The sequence below is a fragment of the Pantherophis guttatus genome, chromosome 5 (assembly GCF_059756535.1).
Source record: "Pantherophis guttatus breed Tessera chromosome 5, ASM5975653v1, whole genome shotgun sequence".
NCBI lineage: Eukaryota > Metazoa > Chordata > Lepidosauria > Squamata > Colubridae > Pantherophis > Pantherophis guttatus.
Genome location: NC_142067.1, coordinates 9769735 through 9791654, shown reverse-complemented (window position 1 = coordinate 9791654; position 21920 = coordinate 9769735). Strand labels below are relative to the sequence as shown.

The 21920-nt window shown below is 40.9% G+C and overlaps 1 protein-coding gene and 1 long non-coding RNA gene across 6 annotated transcripts in view; one reads left to right on the top strand and one right to left on the bottom strand.

Moving 5' to 3' along the window:
- Positions 1-21920, bottom strand: part of TMEM135 (transmembrane protein 135) — a 179905-nt gene that overhangs the window by 45180 nt on the left and 112805 nt on the right. The window lies entirely within an intron of this gene.
- LOC148113282 (uncharacterized) lies at positions 16917-20039 on the top strand. 2 transcript variants are annotated; one of them, XR_015734370.1, is made up of 2 exons: positions 16917-17548; positions 17684-20039. It is a non-coding gene; the product is annotated as an uncharacterized LOC148113282 (long non-coding RNA). The 2 variants fall into 2 exon arrangements; XR_015734369.1 differs by having other exon boundaries at positions 17432-17548; positions 19833-20039.

Below are 21920 nucleotides of genomic sequence, written 5' to 3'. Positions count from 1 at the left end.
CCTATCGTTGACAGGCAAAATCTTTTGAAAGATCACGGGATTCAGTTACAAATTAATGTCAAAATTCAGAAAGAGCATCAATGTGGACAATTGAGATATTGGAATTTCAGTAAGAGTTATGCAATCAGTAACCTGCTGAATAATATACTTGGGAAACTTCGTGTAGGAGGAACTACTTTTCAAAAGATTCAAGCAACCTGAATTATATGTGAGGGGATGTTTCTATTATGTAAATCACATTTAAATTTAAAAAGGAGTAATAATGAAATAAATACAATGTTTATATCTTATCTTTTGACGTTTTCTTTAAGTGCTTCAGTAGCTGTAGATGTTTATCTCTATTTATCTTTGGTTGTTTAGATTTGTAATATTGCAATTCTAAATAGAATTGGTTAACTATATAGCAATTCACGCACGCCTATTCTTATAGCAGAGCTTCTCTCTCTCTCTACCATCCACCATCCATACTGGTGGGATGGATGGATGGATGGATGGATGGATGGACGGATAGACAGACAGACAGATAGATAACCGGTGCTTAGATCCAGCTAGAACCCCAACGGGGCCTTTTTCCCACAGACCAGTGATGAAATTCAAATATTTTTACTACTGGTTCTGTGGGGGTGACTTGGTGGGCATGGCAGGGGAAGGATACTGCAAAATCTCCATTTCCACCCCACTTCAAGGGAAGGATATTGCAAAATCTCCATTCCCACCCGACTCTGGGGCCAGCCAGAGGTGGTATTTGCCGGTTCTCCGAACTACTCAAAATATCAGCTACCGGTTCTCCAGATCCTGCTGAATTTCACCCCTGCCACAGAACCCTACATGCTGTAAATTTATACTAGACCACCAAAACAGTATATATATATATATATATATATGGCCACTTGTGATGTTTCCAATTCAAGATAAATTCCTGGCAAAATGAATCAAATTACAGACAGCATTGCCCGATATCAAACTTAATTCCAAGCCAAGCATCTTAAGCACGAATATTCATCTTCACTCGGCACAAGCAAGGAAATTCCAATGAAGGAGCTCATGGCTGCAGATTAGTGAACTGTTCGAGATTTTCATTCCAGCTATCACTTTATAGCCAATATATAGTCAACTTTAAAAGAACATTCTGGAGAAGAAATGAAAACCATATTTTTAGCGCATCCAAATCCAAAAAAACAAATATAACTGGATGGAAAGAAGATAACCAAGTTTTTTGCTGGATCCATTTATATCTCCAAAGAATAAACGAGGGTGGTCTGTGTAATGTCCAGGAATAGATGAATTGGCACCCTCGCAAAGAAAACCTTTTTCACACACGCACACACCCACACCCAAAATTGCTTTCTGATCCTCAACAGAGTAAAACAGGTTGCATTAAATGCCGGGTGATGCTTCTCCTATATAAACTATCCAATGTTTTGTGTAGCCGCAGCATTAGCTTATCTTGAACAAAGATCTCATTTCTGTCTTCAAACAGCAAACCCATCAGGGGGACTGAAGGGAAAAAAAAATGTCAGACATTACAACACACGTATAACTTAATAAAGTGGCGATGGAAATGAAATTTAAAATGTAATCTAGAAGCCAGACTTTCCACTGCTATTTAGCTGTGTAGTTTAAAGTCAACAGTCTGGTCTCTATTTTGTGAAAGGGTTGGCAGGAACGAAAATCTTGCTTCTTTTTTTCTGCTGAAAAAACACAAACTTCACAGCAGTCCCTGGAAGGCTGATAAAATGGTTGTTAAGCCCTTTCTCGCTGTCACAGGACTAATCCCCCTACTTTACAAACAACGCAACACAAACCTGGATTCCACAACCAGAAACCACACTTCTGCCCCCAGGTTTCACCACAATCAGTGGTTTTATATAGACAACATCTGAATGAGCCAAAATCAGGGGTGAAATGCTCCCGGTTTGGACCGGTTCGGCCGATCCGGTAGTGATTGTGGCGGGTGGTTCAGAGAACCGGTAGCGATGGCGGCGTGAGGCTCCGCCCACCCACCCGGTTGTCATTCCTTCCTGGTTTAGTAATGTGTTTTTTACCTTCTGCGCATGCGCAGAGAGTCCACGTGCATACGACACGCGCAAAGTGAGCACACGCGGCACGTGCACTTCCAAACCGGTAAGGAAGGTAAGTAGATTTCACCCCTGGCCAAAAGTCTCTTGGGCCTGATCTTTTTTAAACATAGACAACTATAGAGAAGAGGGGCTTTTTTTAAAAAAAAAAAAATTGCCGACTCACAAAGTTCCTTCGTTCTGACATATATATAAGCATCTTTTTGTAGGATGTCTTACCTTATATCTCTAAAAAGCATTGGAAACTACAGTAGTTTGCTTGTACATCACAACGCTTGGTATAACTTTGCTCTTGACATGGTATCACCCAACAAGTTTCTATTTAATGATACCTTTTGTGTACTAGGTTCTAACAGTAAGTATAGTGAAAAAATAAAAACTGACCCATGTTCATTTCATTCATTTAGAGCAGTGATGCCCATTCTTTCCAGCTTGGCGGCCCGGCTCAGCCCGGCGTGGAGGGTGAGACTGGCAGGCACCCAGGCGTGCGCACAGCTCCATTTGTGCGCATGGTGGGGGGGGCAACCTCCACTTGCACAAATGGAACTTCACGCATGAGTGGGGGGATGGTTCTTGCACTCAGGCATGAAATTCTACGCACGCACACGAATAGAGTTTCACGTGCAAGCACAAGCGCCCTCCACTCGCGTAACTGGAGCTTCTCGCATGAGCAGGGGGACGGTCCTTGCGCTCGCACGCAAAGCTCCACTCGTGTGCAAATAGAGTTTCATGCGCGAGCACAACCACCCTCCACTCGCATGACTGGCACTTGCCCATTTCTTTTGAACAGACCGTGGCCCAGAAGTGGGCCGTGGCCCAGGGATTGGGGACCCCTGATTTAAGGTACAGATTCCCCTTGCACATATGTGCTAGTCGTTCCCAACTCTAGAGGGCAGTGCTCATTTCAGTTTCAAAGCTGAAGAGCCAGTGCTGTCCAAAGACGTCTCCGTGGTCATGTAGTTGGCATCACTAAACGCCAAAGGCGCACAGAACGCTGTTACCTATAGTCCCTATTTTTCTACTTGCATTTTTTACGTGCTTTCAAACTGCTAGGTTGACGGAAGCAGGGACAAGTAACGGGAGCTCACCCCATTACGTGGCATTAGAGATTCGAACCGCTGAACTGCCGACCTTTCAATTGACAAGTTCAGCGTCTTCGCCATTGAGCCACCACGTCCCTTATTACCCGATTTAGAGAGTTTCTAATTTAATCCTCCTAAAACTAAACTTGGAACCTTCTGAAAGGGTTAAGCGACTTGCATACTTGGGATTGTTTTTGATTGGGGAGGAGGAAGGCTACATTTTACTGTGTGTCATCCGGTATTCCTGAAGGCTTTTAGGGTGGGGTATGTTACAAATGTACTTAAGACTCCCCCACCCCAATATTATAGCAAGGTTAGTTGCTGTAATAAACCTACTGATACATCTCAACATGTCAGCATGGGAACAGCGGGGGGGGGGGGGGGGAAGCAATGTAAAAGATGACCATTAATCACTTGGCAAATTTGAAGATGTGTGGGAAACAGTCTGCTTTGTATCACTAGCTGTTTTCATATAATTCACCCTCCAATAATCTTGTACTGTACTTATCTCATGGCAAGACGCCCAAAGAGGAAACCACAAGCATCTAACCGCAAAATAGCTGTTCTTTTCCGTCCCTGGGTTTTTACAGGTTAGCTCACTGGAACAGAATCCTAGGTATTTAGCAGTGGCCCTGAAATACTACATATTTCCAAAGTACTAATTTCTAGTAATCTCTTAAAACCTGCAAATGCTTTCTGAAACATGTGCAAACCTGTGGATGTAGGCTGTATTTCCAAGATAACTACATAACAAAAATGGGTGGCATCTAAAATTTAGGTAGAACTCACATTATGCTGTTATGAAATACAGGCATTTGAATTAACGGTCTAAAATGAACATGAAGACAGCTATGTGCATTTTATTTAGTCATCTAATTAAATTTGTATGCTGCTCATCCCTCTGCTCAGCAATTCCGGGTAGCATATGATTTTTTTTAAAAAAAATTAAAAATAAATATATATTTTAATCAAGGTTATAGTTCCTATCTTTTAATGTGAACTTCAAAATCATGATGGCGAAATTTTAATTAATGTAACAAAGTGCTTTGAAAGAAATAAGTGAAGAAGATAAAGAAAGCTTTTGTCTTTCAGTAAATTTAAAATGGAATTAGTGTTGCTGAAAGACAGTGTTGTTATATATGATATAGTTTTTAAAGCAGTTTGGACATTAGGCTGAATCCTAACTTGTTTAAGCATACCTATGGCAGATGTAGAGGTAATCCTCAATTTACGATCATAACTGAGCCTAAAATTTCTATTCTTAAGCAAGAGAGTTGTTAAGTGAGTTTTGCCCCATTTTGTGACCTTCCTTGCCACCGTTAAGTGAATCACTACAGTTGTTAAGTTAAATAACAACTTGTTGTTGTTAAGTGAGTCTGGCTTCCCCATTGACTTTGCTTGTCAGAAGATTGCAAAAGGGGATTGTATGACCCTGGGAAACTGCAACCGTCATAAATATGAGCCAGTTGCCAAATGTCTGAATTTTGATCACGAGACCATGGGGATGCTACAACAGTCATAAGTGTGAAAAATGATCTAAGTCACTTTTTTCAGTGCCGTTGTAACTTCAAACAGTTTACTAAATAAACAGTTGTAAATTGAGGACTATCTGTAATAAAGCCATGGTCTATTGATACTAGAAATTGCAATCCTAACACATCCCAGAAACACACTATACTGGGAAATGATGGTTTAATAAATATTCATCTGGAGCTCAGGGAAATTTACAATAAAAGTAGATTGTGTTTTAATTTATTGAGGTACATTCTCAAATAAGCGCACCCGAGGATCCCAATTCATAAAACTGCATTCCAGAACAGAACTGCCACACTAAACCAGGATGTGCCTACTTTAATGAGAGGATATTAGAAGGTGTGATTAAATTACAGTAGGGAGAATTGTTATGGTGAAATTTCAAGCAGGAATTTCAACAATTCTGATTGGGTTTACAAGAGATAATGGAAACAAGAATAAACCCCTATTATTATTATTTTGCCCTATGAAAACCTGATTTTTCAGGCCCTATTTTGACCTGAAAAAGCAGCACTGGATATTTAATTTAAAAGGAGCTAAGACTGCAGGGAGAAATATCAACAACTTCAGATATACAGATGATACCACTCTAATGGCAGAAAGTGAAGATGAACTAAAGAGCCTTTTGATGCGGGTGAAGGAGGAGAGTGCAAAAGTTGGCTTGAAATTCAACATTAAGAAAACTAAGATCATGGCATCCGGCCCTCTCAATTCCTGGCAGATAGATGGGGAAGAAATGGAGGTAGTGACAGATTTTATTTTCCTGGGCTCCAAGATCACCGCAGATGGGGACTGCAGCCAAGAAATTAAAAGACGCTTGCTCCTGGGGAGGAAAGCTATGGCAAAGTTAGACAGCATACTAAAAAGCAGAGACATCACCCTGCCAACAAAAATGCGTATAGTCAAGGCTTTGGTTTTCCCAGTTGCAATTTATGGATGTGAAAGGTGCACCATAAGGAAGGCTGAGCGCCAAAGAATTGAGGCCTTTGAACTCTGGTGCTGGAGAAGACTCCTGCGAGTCCCTTGGACTGCAAGGCCATCAAACCGGTCAATCATAGTGGAGATCAACCCTGACTGCTCTTTAGAAGGCCAGATCCTGAAGATGAAACTCAAATGCTTTGGCCACCTAATGAGAAGGAAGGACTCACTGGAGAAGAGCCTAATGCTGGGAAAGATGGAGGGCAAAAAAAGAAGGGGACGGCAGAGAATGAGGTGGCTGGATGGAGTCACTGAAGCAGTCGGCGTGAGCTTAAATGGACTCCAGAGGATGGTAGAGGACAGGAAGGCCTGGAGGAACATTGTCCATGGAGTCGCAGTGGGTCGGACACGACTTCGCAACTAACAACAACAAAACATTTCACATATAGGGGACTTCTAGTTTTTAAACTGTAGCATTGCCACCGAGAGCACACACAAAAAAAAGAAACCAAATCTGTAAAATTCAAATGCTTTCCATCATCACCCTCGTAACATCAGCCATGTTCTCAGCAGAGTTCAGGGACTGAGAGCTGCAACGGGAATGTGTCTCATTGTTGGTGACCCAGTCCTAACCATTCCAGGCAACTGGGACACAAGAGGTCTGCTGTAGCCCCAAGCAACTTATCCTCAGAGGCCTGAGAACCAAACCAGCTATTTCTCTCCCTCCCCCACCCCCACCCCCCCACCCGGGGACCAGGGCTATTATTTTGTATCTGGGGATGACAGAAACATGATTAACAGCCAAAGGCCGGTTCACATAATGCACTAAAGGGACAAAAGGGCTTTGTGACTGACAAGAGGGAATCTTAAAAGGAAACCAAGCAGCCCCACTCATTCTTCCCCGGGATGGCTGTGTATGGAGACACCCGAAACTTTAGCCCTTAAAAGCTTCTCCTGTTACGGCCAGCTCACCTTGCAAGCAAACACCTTCCCGAGATGCAGAGAATCAGCCGCCGGTTGGAAATGCAAACCGCTGTTCCAAGTCAGAGATAATGGTTGGGAATGGAGGAGCTTGCTTGTAATTCAGGACTGCTTGTCTGCAGCCCTGATTTCCTCTCTGACAACATCTCTATGGACCTTATCTGGGGAAATGAAAGCCATGCAGGGCCAGCAAGGTACAGTCAGCTGCAGGAGTGTCTCTCTCCCAAACAAGGAGGAAGTTACATTTCTTTCTGTCTGTGTGTTGATTTTTTTTTTTTATCCCAACTTTTATTAAGGTAAAGGTTCCCCTTGCATATATGTGCTAGTCATTCCTGACTCTAGGAGGCGGTGCTCACCTCCGTTTCAAAGCCGAAGAGCCAGCGCTGTCCGAAGACGTCTCCGTGGTCATGTGGCCGGCATGACTAAACACCAAAGGCGCATGGAACGCTGTTCCCTTCCCACCAAAGGTGGTCCCTATTTTTCTACTTCCATTTTTTACGTGCTTTCAAACTGCTAGGTTGGCAAAAGCTGGACAAGTAACGGGAGCTCACCCTGTTACGCGGCACTAGGGATTCGAACCGCTGAACTGCTGACCTTTTGATCGGCAAGCTCAGCGTCTTAGCCACTGAGCTACCACGTCCCTTTTATTACTTTATAAATAACTCAAGGCAGTGAACAGATTTAATACTCCTGCCTCTTCCTGTTTTTCCCATAACAACAATCCTGTGAGATGGGTTGGGCTGAGAGAGAAGAACTGGCCCAAAGTCATCCAGCCAGGTTTAATGCCTAAGGCGTGACTAGAACTCGCCATCACTTGGTGATTGGCCCAAAGTCACCCAGCCAGCTTTAATGCCTAAGGTAGGACTAGTGTTGTGGTCCGCCAGCAGCCTGCGGAGCTGGCAGCAGAGTCGGACAGTGAGGAGACTGGGGAGGAACATGGGCCAGTTCTGGAGTTTGGGGAAAGCTCAGACGAGGGCTCTGCGTCAGAGGCAGAGATGGGGCCAGGGCCATCTGGAATTATGTGGTGCCTCCGGAGTCTCCAGAGTCTGACATCAGCGAGGCAGAGGAACAGGGGGAGTCTGTTCCCAGTGTGCGCGTGCGCAGAGCTGCCAGAAGGCAAGAACAGTTAAGACAAAAGGGGCGACTTGAGAGTAAGGCTTGGAGATGATTGGCCCCTCCCATAAGACATAAAAGAGGAGCAAAGGCACGTGAGCCTTTTCAGGAAGCAGCTTTGTTTGTGTTGTTCGGTTTAAATTCTGAAGCCTCCTAATGATTGGTCCAAATTCATTCAGCCAGTTTTCATGCCTAAGGCGTGACTAGAACTCACCATCTCCTGGTGACTGGTCCAAACTCACCCAGTTGGCTTTTATGCCTAAGGCAGGACTGGAACTCACAATTTAGTATTTTTGGTTTTGGTTGCAAAAACTGCATCCCGTGTTCTCACTGAATGCAAATGCTGCAGTTATTTAAAGGCAGTGTTTGTGCTACTATTTTTGCAGGCTGCCCTCCTCCAACGAACTAAAAGATAATAAACATAATTAACAAACACAAACTTGAAACCTGACTGTGACTGTGACTGCATCTAACCACTGATCTAAGAGAAGTGAGCTATAATGAAGATTTGCCCGGCATCATAGACAGAATGTTAGTAACATCTTCCCTATGCACAAGGCATGGATTTTTGATGTTGTTATTGTTGCTGTTGTTTACTTTGTCCAAATGTGAAATTGATTCTCTCTAAGTATAAACAATGGTCTGATATAGTTAGCATTTACCAGAGGTTAGGAACAGACTCCAACAGAGTCATCAGAATAACACACCAGTTACTACCACACAAGCTCCGCTCTCGTTACATGGCATTACGGCACAAGTACAAAAGGGGCAGGGCTTCCATTGTGATACTACTGTTGTCATTTGGCTCTGGCGTTCTCCCTCTAGGGCTGCCCACAAGAATTATGGACATTGGGTGACATAATGCATATTTAAGAGGGACTCAAATCAAGATTTATTGCATCTGTCTAAGGCTGCATGTTACCGTTTGAGAGGCGTGGTGAGAACATGAAAGTAGTATTTTCTGCTTAGCTTTTCAGGTTGAATTTGTGCTGCCTTAGAACTGGGCACTAAACTCAGGTATCTGTGCAGACACTCACTTGTGCAGAATGTTGTATGTTCCCTTTTCCAAACATATACAGTATGATCATTTATTTGCAATCCACATGCACAAAGTATAATCCTGTGAGTGGAGTGGAGTGGAGTGGAGTGGAGTGGAGTGGAGTGGAGTGGAATGGAATGGAATGGAATGGAATGGAATGGAATGGAATAGAATAGAATAGAATAGAATAGAATAGAATAGAATAGAATAGAATAGAATAGAATAGAATAGAATAGAATAGAATAGAATAGAATTCTTTATTGCCTGAGTGTGACAGGATACACAAGGAATTTGTCTCCAGTGCATAAGCTCTCAGTGTACATACAAGCAATATATGAGCTTTTAATTTTTTCCTTTCAATTCCAGCAGTTTAGAAAAAGAAGCAGATCATGTTCTTACATTCCACAATTTCTGCCATTTCTTAAGAAAAACATTTTCACAGACTTTTTTTTTTATTATTATTATTATTACTCTGCCTCCCTTAAAAAGCAAAACCTGCAACTGAGAAAGATGAGGCCAGATCAGGCCAGACCAGACCAAATACGTCTGTGATGCAGCTGTGAAGGGCCTACAGAACCGAATCCCAGAGTATACAGGGCCATAAAGCAGAAGTTTGGGGCCAACTATTCTTCAAGTTCCTTCCAACATTGCAAGCCTGATTTTGTACTCAAGTTATATTTGTCTTGTGAGAATTTCATCAGAGAGGACACATAAGCTAGGAAACAGCAGCATTCTTTGAAAGGGCTCCAAGGAGAATGATCAACAAGCTGAAATAACTTTTACCGACAATCTAAATCATAAACCCAGCTGAAAGCATCTCCGTGCTAGATTTTCCAGAAATATTTTTTAAAATAAGAGGCAGATGGCTTTAAAACTGAAGTGCCATAAAAATGTATATAATATGCTTCCATTCCATTCTATTAAGGTTTCTTTTTTAAAAAAAAAAATGCACAGTAGCACTCACACGTTGTAAGAAAACAGCCTCTAAACGTCAATTGCTTTGATATTAGGGCCACCGCAGAGAAAGTGGAAGCTTATTAAATTAGAGGTTGCATAATAAAATGTTCCAAAAATGGATCTTGGCTTGGAAATATCAAAAGTGCTTCTCACTCACATAGCTGATGGAATTATTGGGGCAGTTAAATTTCATCCAGTTTCACTTCAGCAATCTTTGTGGTATTGTAAATTTATGTATGATGGTAAAAGGATACCTGCACACATTTTCACATTTTCAGCCTATCTTCTCACCACGGAAATGGCAAATAGCAGCAGACAAACTAAATGCACTGTCTAGGTCAGCGGTGGACAACTACGGCTCCTTTTACGAACTGTGAACTTCAACTCCCAGAATTCCTGAGCAGCTGCCAAACAGCCAATCAAACAGTCCAAAACCAGACAACGACTCAGAATAAACAACACTAATTTCCATTACACAGATGGCATTTAAAACCAAAGACCATGACTCAGTAATAACAGCCAATCAACAATCAGACCATGACTCAGAAGTAACAAATAATATCCACACTAACTTGCATTATATAAAGTATTTAAAGATCAGTGTTCTGACAGACGAGCACAATTCAGAGCACACTGACGATGTCTCCTCAAATGGTGACAAAACGTTTGCAACCCAAATTGCCAAGCTCAGAGCTCTCAAACCAGCCCAACCCAACCTATTAATGTTCAAACACATTTCAACTACCTTTCCTTTTTCTTATTAAATCCTAAAAATCTAATATCAAATGTTTAAGTATTTCTTGACTTCTTTCTAATAATTTTTTTTCATCACAATATGATGAAAAGTACTATTGGTCTTTCATAGCTTTTAGTAACTGCAATTACTAGAGGCGTTTCATTAAAATTAACCCTGCTAATGTTATTTATTTTAGATGTAAAATAACTTCTACTTGTTATTTTTACATCGTTTTACTCCTTCCACTGATGCTGTTTCTTTGTTTCTTATAATCTTTTCTTTCTTTCCTACCTGGTTTCTCCCCAAAATAAGACATTCTCTGATAATAAGCCCAATCGGGCTTTTGAGTGCATGGCAATAAGGCCAAGCACTTATTTCAGGGTTCAAAAAAAAAAAAAAAGTAAGACAGGGTCTTATTTTCGGGAAAACACAGTATAGTTTCCTATTTATTTTATTTACATTCTATTTTTCTCTTCTATTTGCCTGGGTGTTTATGTTTACTTAATGTATATCACATTGCTGATATTTTGAGGTGCGATCAGTTTACCTTTTTAAAAAAATCAGCACAATCTCTTACACTACATGATAGCAATCTGACTATCAGCCATGATCTTAAAGGAACAAAGTTGATTCTTACAACACCCTAGGCCAAAAATTTTTTCACACTAGGTTTTCATAAAGGAAAGATTTTGTTGTACCAGTCTGGAAGAGAATACAACTTGAATAATTAAAATGCCCCTGGTAGAAGAAAAAAAAATGAGTTTAAAAAGTATCTGAATCAGTGGTGAAATCCAATTTTTTTTTACTACCGGTTCTGTGGGGGTGGCTTGGTGGGCATGGTGTGGCTTGGTGGGCGTGGCAGGGGAAGGATACTGTAAAATCCCCATTCCCTCCCCACTCCTGCGGGAAGGATATTGCAAAATCTCCATTCCCACCCCATTCTGAGGCCAGCCAGAGGTGGTATTTGCCGGTTCTCCGAACTACTCAAAATTTCCGCTACTGATTCTCTAGAACCTGTCAAAACCTGCTGAATTTCACCCCCCTGGATCTGAATCTCTAAATCTTCCTTTCTGTTCCTTTTTTTAAAAGTAAGCATAAATGTTCAGAGCTAAGTGGGAAAGAGCGGGGGGGGGGGGCTACAGAACATCTAGGGTGAAAGATGACTGTGTAGATATTGTGGTTTTGAAAACAAAAGAGGATAAAAGATTGTGTTACCTGAACCACAGGTTATTTGGTCCTATTTAACTGCTTTGGCTCATATTTCATTAAAACACTCCCTTCAAAAATTGTAGGACATGAGGATAAGGGAAAGGAAAGGGGGGGGGAATTACGCTATCATTAAAATATTTTATGAAATGGGACCCCAATCTCAAATTCCATTAGAATTATAAAAACTCATTAGTCAGAGAGCAAATCCGAAATGAGTAAAAACGAGAACTCATATTTACAAAAGTGGATTTGACTTTTTTCAGTCTCAGTCTCAAATGAGTCATCTTGGAATACGTTTTTAATATTTAGCGTTAGCAAAACTGAACACATATTTAATTATAAACTACATAGTTAAGTTCCATATGCCCGGTTCTTTTTATATACTTATTTGCATACACTTATTTGCATACATTAGAAAGTAATCCTTAACGACTCCTTTCCATAGACAACTCTAGCTTTACACGTTCCTTTCCAAGGTTTAGTACAAATTCAGACACATCCACTGTGAATCACTGCTAAGGATTTATCACCATAGTAACTAATCCCACCTATTGTCCACGCAACTTAAGAAAATTGCTGGATGTCTTAAAGCGATGTTGCAATGGATCTGTATTAAGTACGTGTCATGAACAAAATGAAATATTTAGCCTATAAAATTTTTTACTGGAATCATTCAGCATATACAAGAAGCTGTCCAATTCTTTGGAGTCGATTCCAGAAAGGTGATTTGCCATATATGTGGGAGGGAGCCAACAGCACATCAGTTTGCAATTTTTAAAACAGCCGTATCTATGACTGGAATCACGTCAAAGCTTTAAGGTGCAGAAAAGGTATCTATGCTTTAAAGAGGTTCACACAGGTGCCAAGTTCATGTTGTCATGTCTTCCAAAACTCCAAGGATGGGTAAAGATGAAGCAAAAATATTTAGGACAAACCAGACAGGAAGTTAAGGTGCAGTATAGGTAATTCTCAACTTACAGCAATGGAGCTCAAAATTTCTTTTTGTTAAGTGAGACATATTGTTATGTGAGTTTTGCCTTCTTTTATGACCTTTCTTGCCACAGTTGTTAAGTGAATCACTGAAGTTACAGATTAAAGAGTTGGAAGGGACCTTGTGGGCCATCTAATCTAACCCCCACCACCCAAGCAGGAGACCCTACACCAGTTCTGACAGATGGCAGTCCAGTCTCTTCTTGAAAGCCTCCAGTGATGAAGCTCCCACAACTTCCGAAGGCAACTTCTGTTCCATGGGTTGATCGTTCTCACTGTCGGAAAATTTCTCCGTATTTCCAGGTTGAATCTCTCCTTGTTCAGTTTCCATCCATTATTCCTTGTCTGGCCTACAGGTGCCTTGGAAAACAGGTTTACCCCTTCCTCTCTGTGGCAGCCCCTCAAAGAAGTTGATAAGTTAGTAACCCGGCTGTTAAGTGAATCTGGCTTCCCCATTGACTTTGCTTGTCCGAAGGTCACAAAAGGTCATCACATGACCCCAGGATATTGAAACTGTCATAAATATGAGTCAATTGCCAAGCGTCTGAATTTTCATCACAGGACCTCAGTATCCTGGGGTCATAACTGTGAAAAATGGTCGTAAATCCCTTTTTCCAGTACTGTTGTAACTTTGAACAGCTCACTTTATTTATTTATTCATTCATTCATTCATTCATTTATCAATCAAATTTATATGCCGCCCTTCTCCTGTAGGACTCAGGGCGGCTCACAAAATAAAAACAACACAACAATCCAAGTGCTAAAATTAGTCAATTAAAAACCCCAGACAATTAAAAAACCTCACAGCAGATCAGGGAATTTGCTGAAAAAGCCATGTCTTCAGCTCGGCACGGAAAGCGCGGAGGTCAGGGGCCGTCCGGAGCCCGGTGGGTAACCCATTCCAAAGGGTCGGTGCAGCCACAGAGAACATATGAACTATGTATTCTTTATATATTACGGGAATAACTTTAATAACGTAAGAATATCACAATCAACCTTCTCATGGGTCTTAATACTCTCAGCAACCAGCCTAAAAAAAATTCAACTCTTATTACAAACTCAGCTGGACATTTACGGCTCAGTTATCTGATAACCAATCAGGGCTTCCAGTTTGAAAGGCCAAAAGCTAACCATGAGTTTTTAGCACTATTGCCAGTGGCAGTCAGGAAAGCGGTTATCTCACTTCTTTTTTCTGCAAATTATATAAAAAACAACTTGGTGCACTTGGTGTCAGCAAAGAAGCTAAAATAGAAGCCCATGAATAAGACTTGGCATAATCTATTGATAAATGCAGTAGTAGTCAGTTTATTTATTGTGTTTATAACTAAGCAAAGTGCAAACATTAAACAGCAGTTGAAAAACAGTACATTACATTATAATATAATGTAACATAATATAAAAGACAAACATAAGATTGATCTCCCTATACAGGGATACAGCTAATATATATTATAACTGTATAAAATAATAGGTAAGAATTTAGTTTAAAGCAATTTCAGAAGGCCCCGTGAAAAATAAGTGTTTTAATGCTTATGTCATCTTTAAATGATTCAATTCAAACATAAACCGGACAGGACTCTTTTGCACAAAGCCAGATTACAAAAAGCTCTTTATTCTACAGCAGCTATTCTATCTTTGTACTACGAGTAAATGATGTTGACCCAATAATAAGGTCAACATGTTAAGGTACATGAGCCACCAGATGGTCTTACCACTACATGAGTATCCCAAATACAGGTCATGATGTGTCAGTCTTATCATTGGTCTCTTTCTTGAATTCCATACAATTTAATCAGAGGTGGTATTCAGCCGGTTCGGACCAGTTCGGGCGAACCGGTAGTAGCGACCTGCCCACGTGGACGCGATCCCGTCCTATATTGCTCTGTTTTTGATGCCATGTGCATGTACGGAGGGTGCGCGTGAGTGAATTGTCATGTTGTTTGACATTGCACACATGTGCGATGGCGCGTGTGAGCAAATTGCCATGTTTTGTGCCGCCGCACACGTGCATGGATGGCACGCATTCACATTTCCGGTGCTGGGCGAACCGGTTCCTACAGTATGTGAAGCCCAATTCTGAATTTAATGATTGCTGACAAACCAGTTAGGGGCAAAATAAGGAAAGACCATACCAACCCCACTTTGGGAGAAGGGTCTTGAGGCCTCTAGCCTCAGATAAATTAACATTTCTAACTCTCTAGTCCCAGAGTAGACACACATAATAAAGAAGTAATATTCATAGCAAAATAAGGAAAGTAGAAAATAGTATGAACAGCAGTATATGGTACAGAAATCTATCGTTCCTCACAAATGGGGAGACGCATAACTTTGAGGGGAAGGGAATGTAGAACATGATCAGGTGGAAAACAATATTCTCTTGTCTCACCCACATTCGGTTTTAGAGGGTGTGTGCACATCCACGCTGACATCCTGCTCACAGATCCACATGGCACCATCCAGACATGAGTAAAACTGAATGGGGTCAACATATGTGGGGCAATCGAACTCAGAATACAAAATCAAAGTTATTAAAGGAAAAGTGTACAAAGAGAATAATAAGAGGGAGACTGGAGACTGCCTATTGACAAGGGGAAAGATGAAGAAACAAGGCCATTCAGTGAAAGTTAGAACATTGTGTGAGATAAATAAGGTTCAAACCATTTAAATTGCTAAGGCAACTCAAACATGCTTGTAACATTCGGGGGTCCAAGATGGCAAAAGTTGCAGATAGAGCTAACCACCATAACATTGACGATAGGCATTACCAACACGAACCTGATGCAGACTCTACAGCAGAGGTGTCAAACTCGATTTCATTGAGGGCCGCATCAGGGTTGTGTTTAACCTCGGGGGGGGGGGCAGGGGTGTGTGGCCAGGGTGGGCAGGGCCATCTTGATGTCACTTGTGTCGGGGTGCCTGTGGCCCAAGCGCTTTGCCAGTGAAAACAGAGCTCAGGAGGCTCACAAGCTGCGTTTTTACTGGCAGAGGCACAGCAAGCCAGTCTAAGCCTGCTTTAAATTGGGTTTTAAATGTTTTACATAAATTGGATGTTTTTAAATTTGTTTTTGAGCCCAAATTATTTAATCTATTTTTAATAGCTTTTAACTTTTGTATGTTATTTGTATTTTTATCTTGGCTGTTCACCGCCCTGAGTCCTCTGGGAGTAGGGTGGTATATAAATATGATAAAATAAATAAATAAATAATAAATAAGCACCCCGTGGGCAGGATCCAACCCGCGGGCCTCGAGTTTGACACTCCTGCTCTATAGGTTATCTGATACGAAAACCCAAATGGAACAGATTCATTACAGTATCTATTGAAAGATGAAGTGCGAATCGAAAAGGAATTATTATTTCAAGGACTTGAAATAAAAAACGGAAAGGAGAGACACTTGGCGGATATTAGGACAAACAAAAGGATCAAACGAAGACATCATTTTTAATGAAGATCACACATAAGCCTGTTTTCAGGAGTCGGATCCCTTCCCAAAATTGAAAGAAAACAGTTTACTGGCCTCGGACTAAAAAGAAGGAAAGAAGGGAGGCGGGATAAATGAAGGAAAGAGTGAAAAGGATCAGAATGAAGGACAGTGTTAGAAAGCCCAGTGATCACTTTGGCTACCTCTCTCTTCTATAAATGGGGGGTGGTGGGGGGTAGATAATTCTGATAAATGCTAGCTAGAATTAGCAAACTGTTAAAACTGAGCTTTGATACAAAAAATACAAAATAATTATCCAAACCAGCAGGCTTCGGCAAACAAGAACAGTTGGTAAAGGTGAAGATAGAAATGATGGAAAAGCAGTGAATGTCTTCGTGGGAGATTTTGCTTATTAAATTTTCCCTACTCCAGTCAAATCAAAATAGGCAGAGAGGTTGAGATTTGGAAAGATTGGATAGAGATAAAGGTAATGGATCAAAAAAGATGAGACACGTATAAAACCTCCACATGGTTGAAAGCCATACTCTTCACTACATTCCTAAGATATCAGTATTTAATGCTGCAGATATTCTCCAGCTTTGCCTCCAAGCAATCTTGTTTAATTTCCCACCAGACCTTCTAAAGCTTATTTCCAATATGGCTGGCCATCCCACTGCTTTACAGTCCCTGAAACCTCCTAGATAAACCTTCCTCATCCTGATGCCCTCCAGATGTGTTGGAAAGCACAGCCTCATCCTGGGTGGGGACCATGAAAATTGTAGTCCAACACATCTGGAGCACGTCAAGCTGGGGAAAGTTGTTTTAAAGGCATAAAATGGTGTTGCTACTAGATCTTGTGAATACATGGCTGGGGAAAGGGAGAGCAAAGGGTTTCCATAAGGCCTAAAAGATCCTTGGTGGGTGGGCTAGAGCACGAGTATTGTGAACTTGGCAACTGACAATTAAATCTGTTTTTAACATGCAGATTAAGCTCTGTAACTATTGATTTTGAATAACAAACCCAGAGAAGCAAAGTTGTTTCTGAGCTATATTTGCTGGTTGATTGAAAGACACTGCAGTCCAACGCAACTGGAAAACATCATATTGTGAAAGGTTGAACAAGGGTATCCAGTGAAAAGTTGGCTTGAACTTTGAAAAGCTGCAAATTTAGAATCTTTCAGCTGTTAAATGTTCCAATTTTGAAGATCTTGGGCCTGGTATAGTAGGATATTATGGAGCCAAGCAATTATTATTTCTTATTGGACGTAAGAAAGAAATCCAACTTCCAAGTTTAACCATATGAGGTACTCAACTTCCAAGGAAGAAATGGTGAACTGAAGACATCTCTACTTCAGAACCAACAACTTCAGTGGAATGAAGAGCTGGTAAACAGACGGGCCCTTCATAATTCCTCTCTGGAAAAGGAGATGACTTGAGATTGCCCACAAGTGCTCCACACAGTTACTCCTTGCAAGGAGACTGCAAAACAGTGGTAAGAAGTCATTTCTTTATATATTCCTTCTTCTTTTTTTTTTACTATGTTCTTATTTGTTTTTTTCTTTTCTATTTTTCTTTCTATTTTGTTTTATCTGCACCTTCTTTTTTTTTCTTTTTTTTTATACCTCAGAAGAGCTTTTTCTAGAGCACATTTTGAACAACTTGGACCTCATGGGAGGTTTCTTGGAGTTCTGTTTGAAGAAAGACTGAATTTGTGGAGCACCAGTTGTTGAAGAGACGACTGTAAACTGTACTCTGAAGAAGGGGCTGCTTATTTAGATTCTTTATTTAGATTCTTACTTAAAAACTGAAAAAAAATAATGGAGCACCCAGGAGAAACTGTTTTACTCTTTGTAGGGAACGAACCAGCTGATCACTACTAACACCACAACCTTTATTTCAAAGGTCATTTCAAAAAGGAGGGAATATTTAAATTGGATTGGTATTAAATGAAGGGGTAATGACTTACTATGAACGTGTGCTACTGTTTTATTTGTATCTACTTGTATATTTGTATTAGTTTTATAGTTTTGATACGGCCAAATGATTAAATCAATAAAGATTCTCTTCTCTTCTCCTCTCCTCTCCTCCCCTCCCCTCCTCTCTTCTATTCTGTATTTTTTCTGCATTCCATTCTATTCTGTATTTTTTCTGCATCCTATCCTGTCCTGTCCAGTCCAGTCCAGTCCAGTCCAGTCCAATCCAATCCAATCCAATCCAATCCAATCCAATCCAATCCATGGCAGTTTGTGTGTTTTTATTTTAAAACAGAATAATAGAATTAGATTAGATTAGATTAGATTAGATTAGATTAGATTAGATTAGATTAGATTAGATTAGATCAGAACAGAACAGAACAGAACAGAACAGAACAGAACAGAACAGAACAGAATTCTTTATTGGCCAAGTGTGATTGGACACACAAGGAATTTGTCTTGGTGCATACGCTCTCAGTATACATAAAAGAAAAGATACATTTGTCAAGAATTATATGGTACAACACTTTTTTTTTTTAATTTGATTTATATGCCGCCCTTCTCCGGAGACTCAGGGCGGCTTACAGTGCGTTAAGCCAATAGCCTTAATGATAGTCATAGGGAAACAAGCTCTCCTTACCTTATTACTTTTAAAGAATATACATTCCACATTAGATTATACATTATTGGTGCAATTTTTAATTTTCTGTTTTAGTTTTAATTAAAAAAAAAAAGCTCATTTAAGCCATTCACCCGACTGCCTAAAGAGCAGATTTAAAGTTGCATAATAAAGCGTTTAAAGCAAACAGACAGAAAGAGTTGCCAGAAGCCAAAGATCAAACGTCCAAGCAATGCAATCATCGTGTCCAAGCCAAGTGAGAGGAAAGCAAGCCAAAGAAAAAGCAGACAGAATTATGACTGCTTTTCTTCTTCATGGATCCCATGAGTAGGTTTAGGAAAGGTTTACTCAATTTGCTTAACTTAGTTGCCAAAGTTTAGAAGGTCTTTTTTTTTTTTTTTCGCTCATCCCCACAAAAAGTCAACAATAGACAAATCCAGGAACAAAATCTCAAGGAAGGCCACTGGCTCACTGAAGTGATATAAACTAGGTTATGAATATAGCAATGTTCCAAAGGTTAGGCATTGCTACAGAAATACAGCATGCCCAGGTCCCAACTGCAATGTGAAAGATAAGGAATATTAGCCAGTATCTAAGCTGAGTTGATTCTGGAGAATATAGTCCTAGGTCTAAGAAAGTTTTCTAAATGTGTAGCATTATAAAGTTAAACCAACACTTTGACTTCTACTGAAAGCCTCTTGAAAGCCAATAACTGACACATAGCATTTGTGTCATGTGCTCTTGCAAAGTGTACTAGAATAGAATAACAGAGTTGGAAGGGACCCTGGAGGTCTTCTAGCCCAACCCGCTGCTCAGGCAGGAAACCCTACAACACTTCAGACAAATGATTATCCAACATCTTCTTAAAAACTTCCAGTGTTGGAGCATTCACAACTTCTGGAGGCAAGTTGCTCCACTGATTAATTGTTCTAACTGTCAGGAAATTTCTCCTTAGTTCAAAGTTGCTTCTCTCCTTGATTAGTTTCCACCCATTGCTTCTTGTCCTGCCCTCAGGTGCTTTGGAGAATAGCTTGACTCCCTCTTCTTTGTGGCAGCCCCTGAGATATTGGAAGACTGCTATCATGTCATCCCTATTCCAGACCCAATTCCAGCAAACATTCTTTATATGTTTTAGCCTCCAGTCCCCTAATCATCTTTGTGGCTTTTCTCTGCACTCTTTCTAGAGTCTCCACATCTTTTTTACATCGTAGCGACCAAAACTGGATGCAATGTTCCAAGTGTGGCCTTATCTAAATTAACAATTGCATTGTGAATCAACTGCAGCTTCCAAGCCATCTTCAAAAGGATCTCTGTGCAGAAGGCAGCCCATCTGTCTATTGAAATGCTGATGTTGAAAGCAGGAGGGGAATAAATAATAATATCCTTCTCAATCTTGTCATACTGTAATATTGGTTATGCCATTGCTTTTTAGGAAACCAGCGTGAATAATTACTGTTAAATCCACACAACTCTAAGATATGTGGACTTCAATTCCCAGAATTCTCCAGCCAGACCAGTTGAGGTCCATACATCCTAATATTGCTAAGGTTGAAAAACATTGGTCTAATACAGTGATGGTTAAACTTTTTGGTGCCGAGTGTCCAAAGCGCACGCATGCAGGTGGGAATGTACGTGCGTGTGCTTGAACCCCCAAAATGCAATGCGAGCACACACACCCCGCACATGCGCCCTGCCCCCCATGTATGCACCCCGGCCAGTGGTGGGTTCCAACCGGCTTTACTACTGGTTCTCTTTGTGCATGCACTTCGCGCAAGCACTTTAGTAAAGGAAGGTATCAGCTCCCCGCCGACTTCATTTGGCAACTAAAAGAAACTAACTGTATGGACCTGCTTACTCTCCGAAAAATTAAGGGAAGCAGACAGATATTTAAGTCCTGTGGGTTCCATGGATCAGAAACAACAACATTTTTATTAGTAAGATTTGAATCCTCAGCAGTGTTTTTAATATATTAGTATTCAGATATAAATAACTTTTTAGCTAACTCATATCTATGGAATTTAGGATAGGAATGGGTTTTGACCGTTGCAAACAAGTCTTTTAATTGTTGGTTGGTTTTAGCTTTCTCATTATTTTATTGATTTATTTAGTTTAGTTTAGTTTAGTTTAGTTTAGTTTAGTTTAGTTTAGTTTAGTTTAGTTTAGTTTAGTTTAGTTTAGTTTAGTTTAGTTTAGTTTATTGTCATTGCACATGGTACAACGAAATTAAATGCCGTCTTCAGTGTACATTATAACTATAAAAATAAAAACACAAACATACATCCTTTAGATTCTATATAATTGAAATTGAAAACCCGATATTGCACTATACCGTAGAATTCAATATGGTTATTGCCCTGGGGTAGAAGCTGTTTTTCAGCCTATTTGTCCTTGTTTTTATTATCCTGTACCGTCTGCCAGATGGTAATAGTTCAAAAAAAAAGGGGGGGGTGCTCAGGATGAGATGGATCTTTAAGAATGTTTTGAACTTAAGGCAGCAGAAGCTATAAAGCTCTTCCAAGGAGGGAAGAGGGCAACCAATGATACTCTGGGCAATGATGTTGACCCTCTGGAGCGCTGTCCTATCTGCCACTGTGCAATTGGCAAACCATAGACAGGTGCAGTAAGTTAAAATACTCTCTATGGTGCAGCGGTAGGGGGCCGCCAGCAGTTTTTCATTCAGTTGTTGTTTCCTGAGAAGTCTCAGGTAGTATAATCTCTGCTGGGCCCTTTTGACCAGTGCTGCAATGTGAGTGCCCCAGGTATCCTGTCTTTATTAGTTTTGCAAATAAACTCAAGGAGGTGAACATATCCAACATACCTTCCTCCTCTTATTTGCCCCAAAACAACAACCCTGTGAGGTGGGTTGGCTGAGAGAGAATGACTGGTCCAAAGCAACCCAGCTGGCTTTCATGGCTAAAGCAGGCCTTGAATTCATGGTCTCCTGTTTTCTAACTTGGTGCCTTTTATCCACTAGACCAGAGTTCCCCAACCTTTCTGGAACTGGATAGGGGGGAGAGAGGGGCAAGGGCCTTTATATGTGCATATGCAAGTGCGAATAGGGCCGTGAGCGCAGGCACAATGCAAACGGGGTGGTGACGGCAGCTCCTGTATGGTGACGGCAGCGTCCGTGTGGTAACAGTAGCACCTGTGCAGCGTTTGCGGTAGCGCCCATACAGTGCTCGCATCAGTAGCGCCAGCACAGCACTCATGGTGATGCTAGCAGGAATGGGGGGTGCGCGCATATGTATGCTGGGCAGCCAGTCATGCAGCCC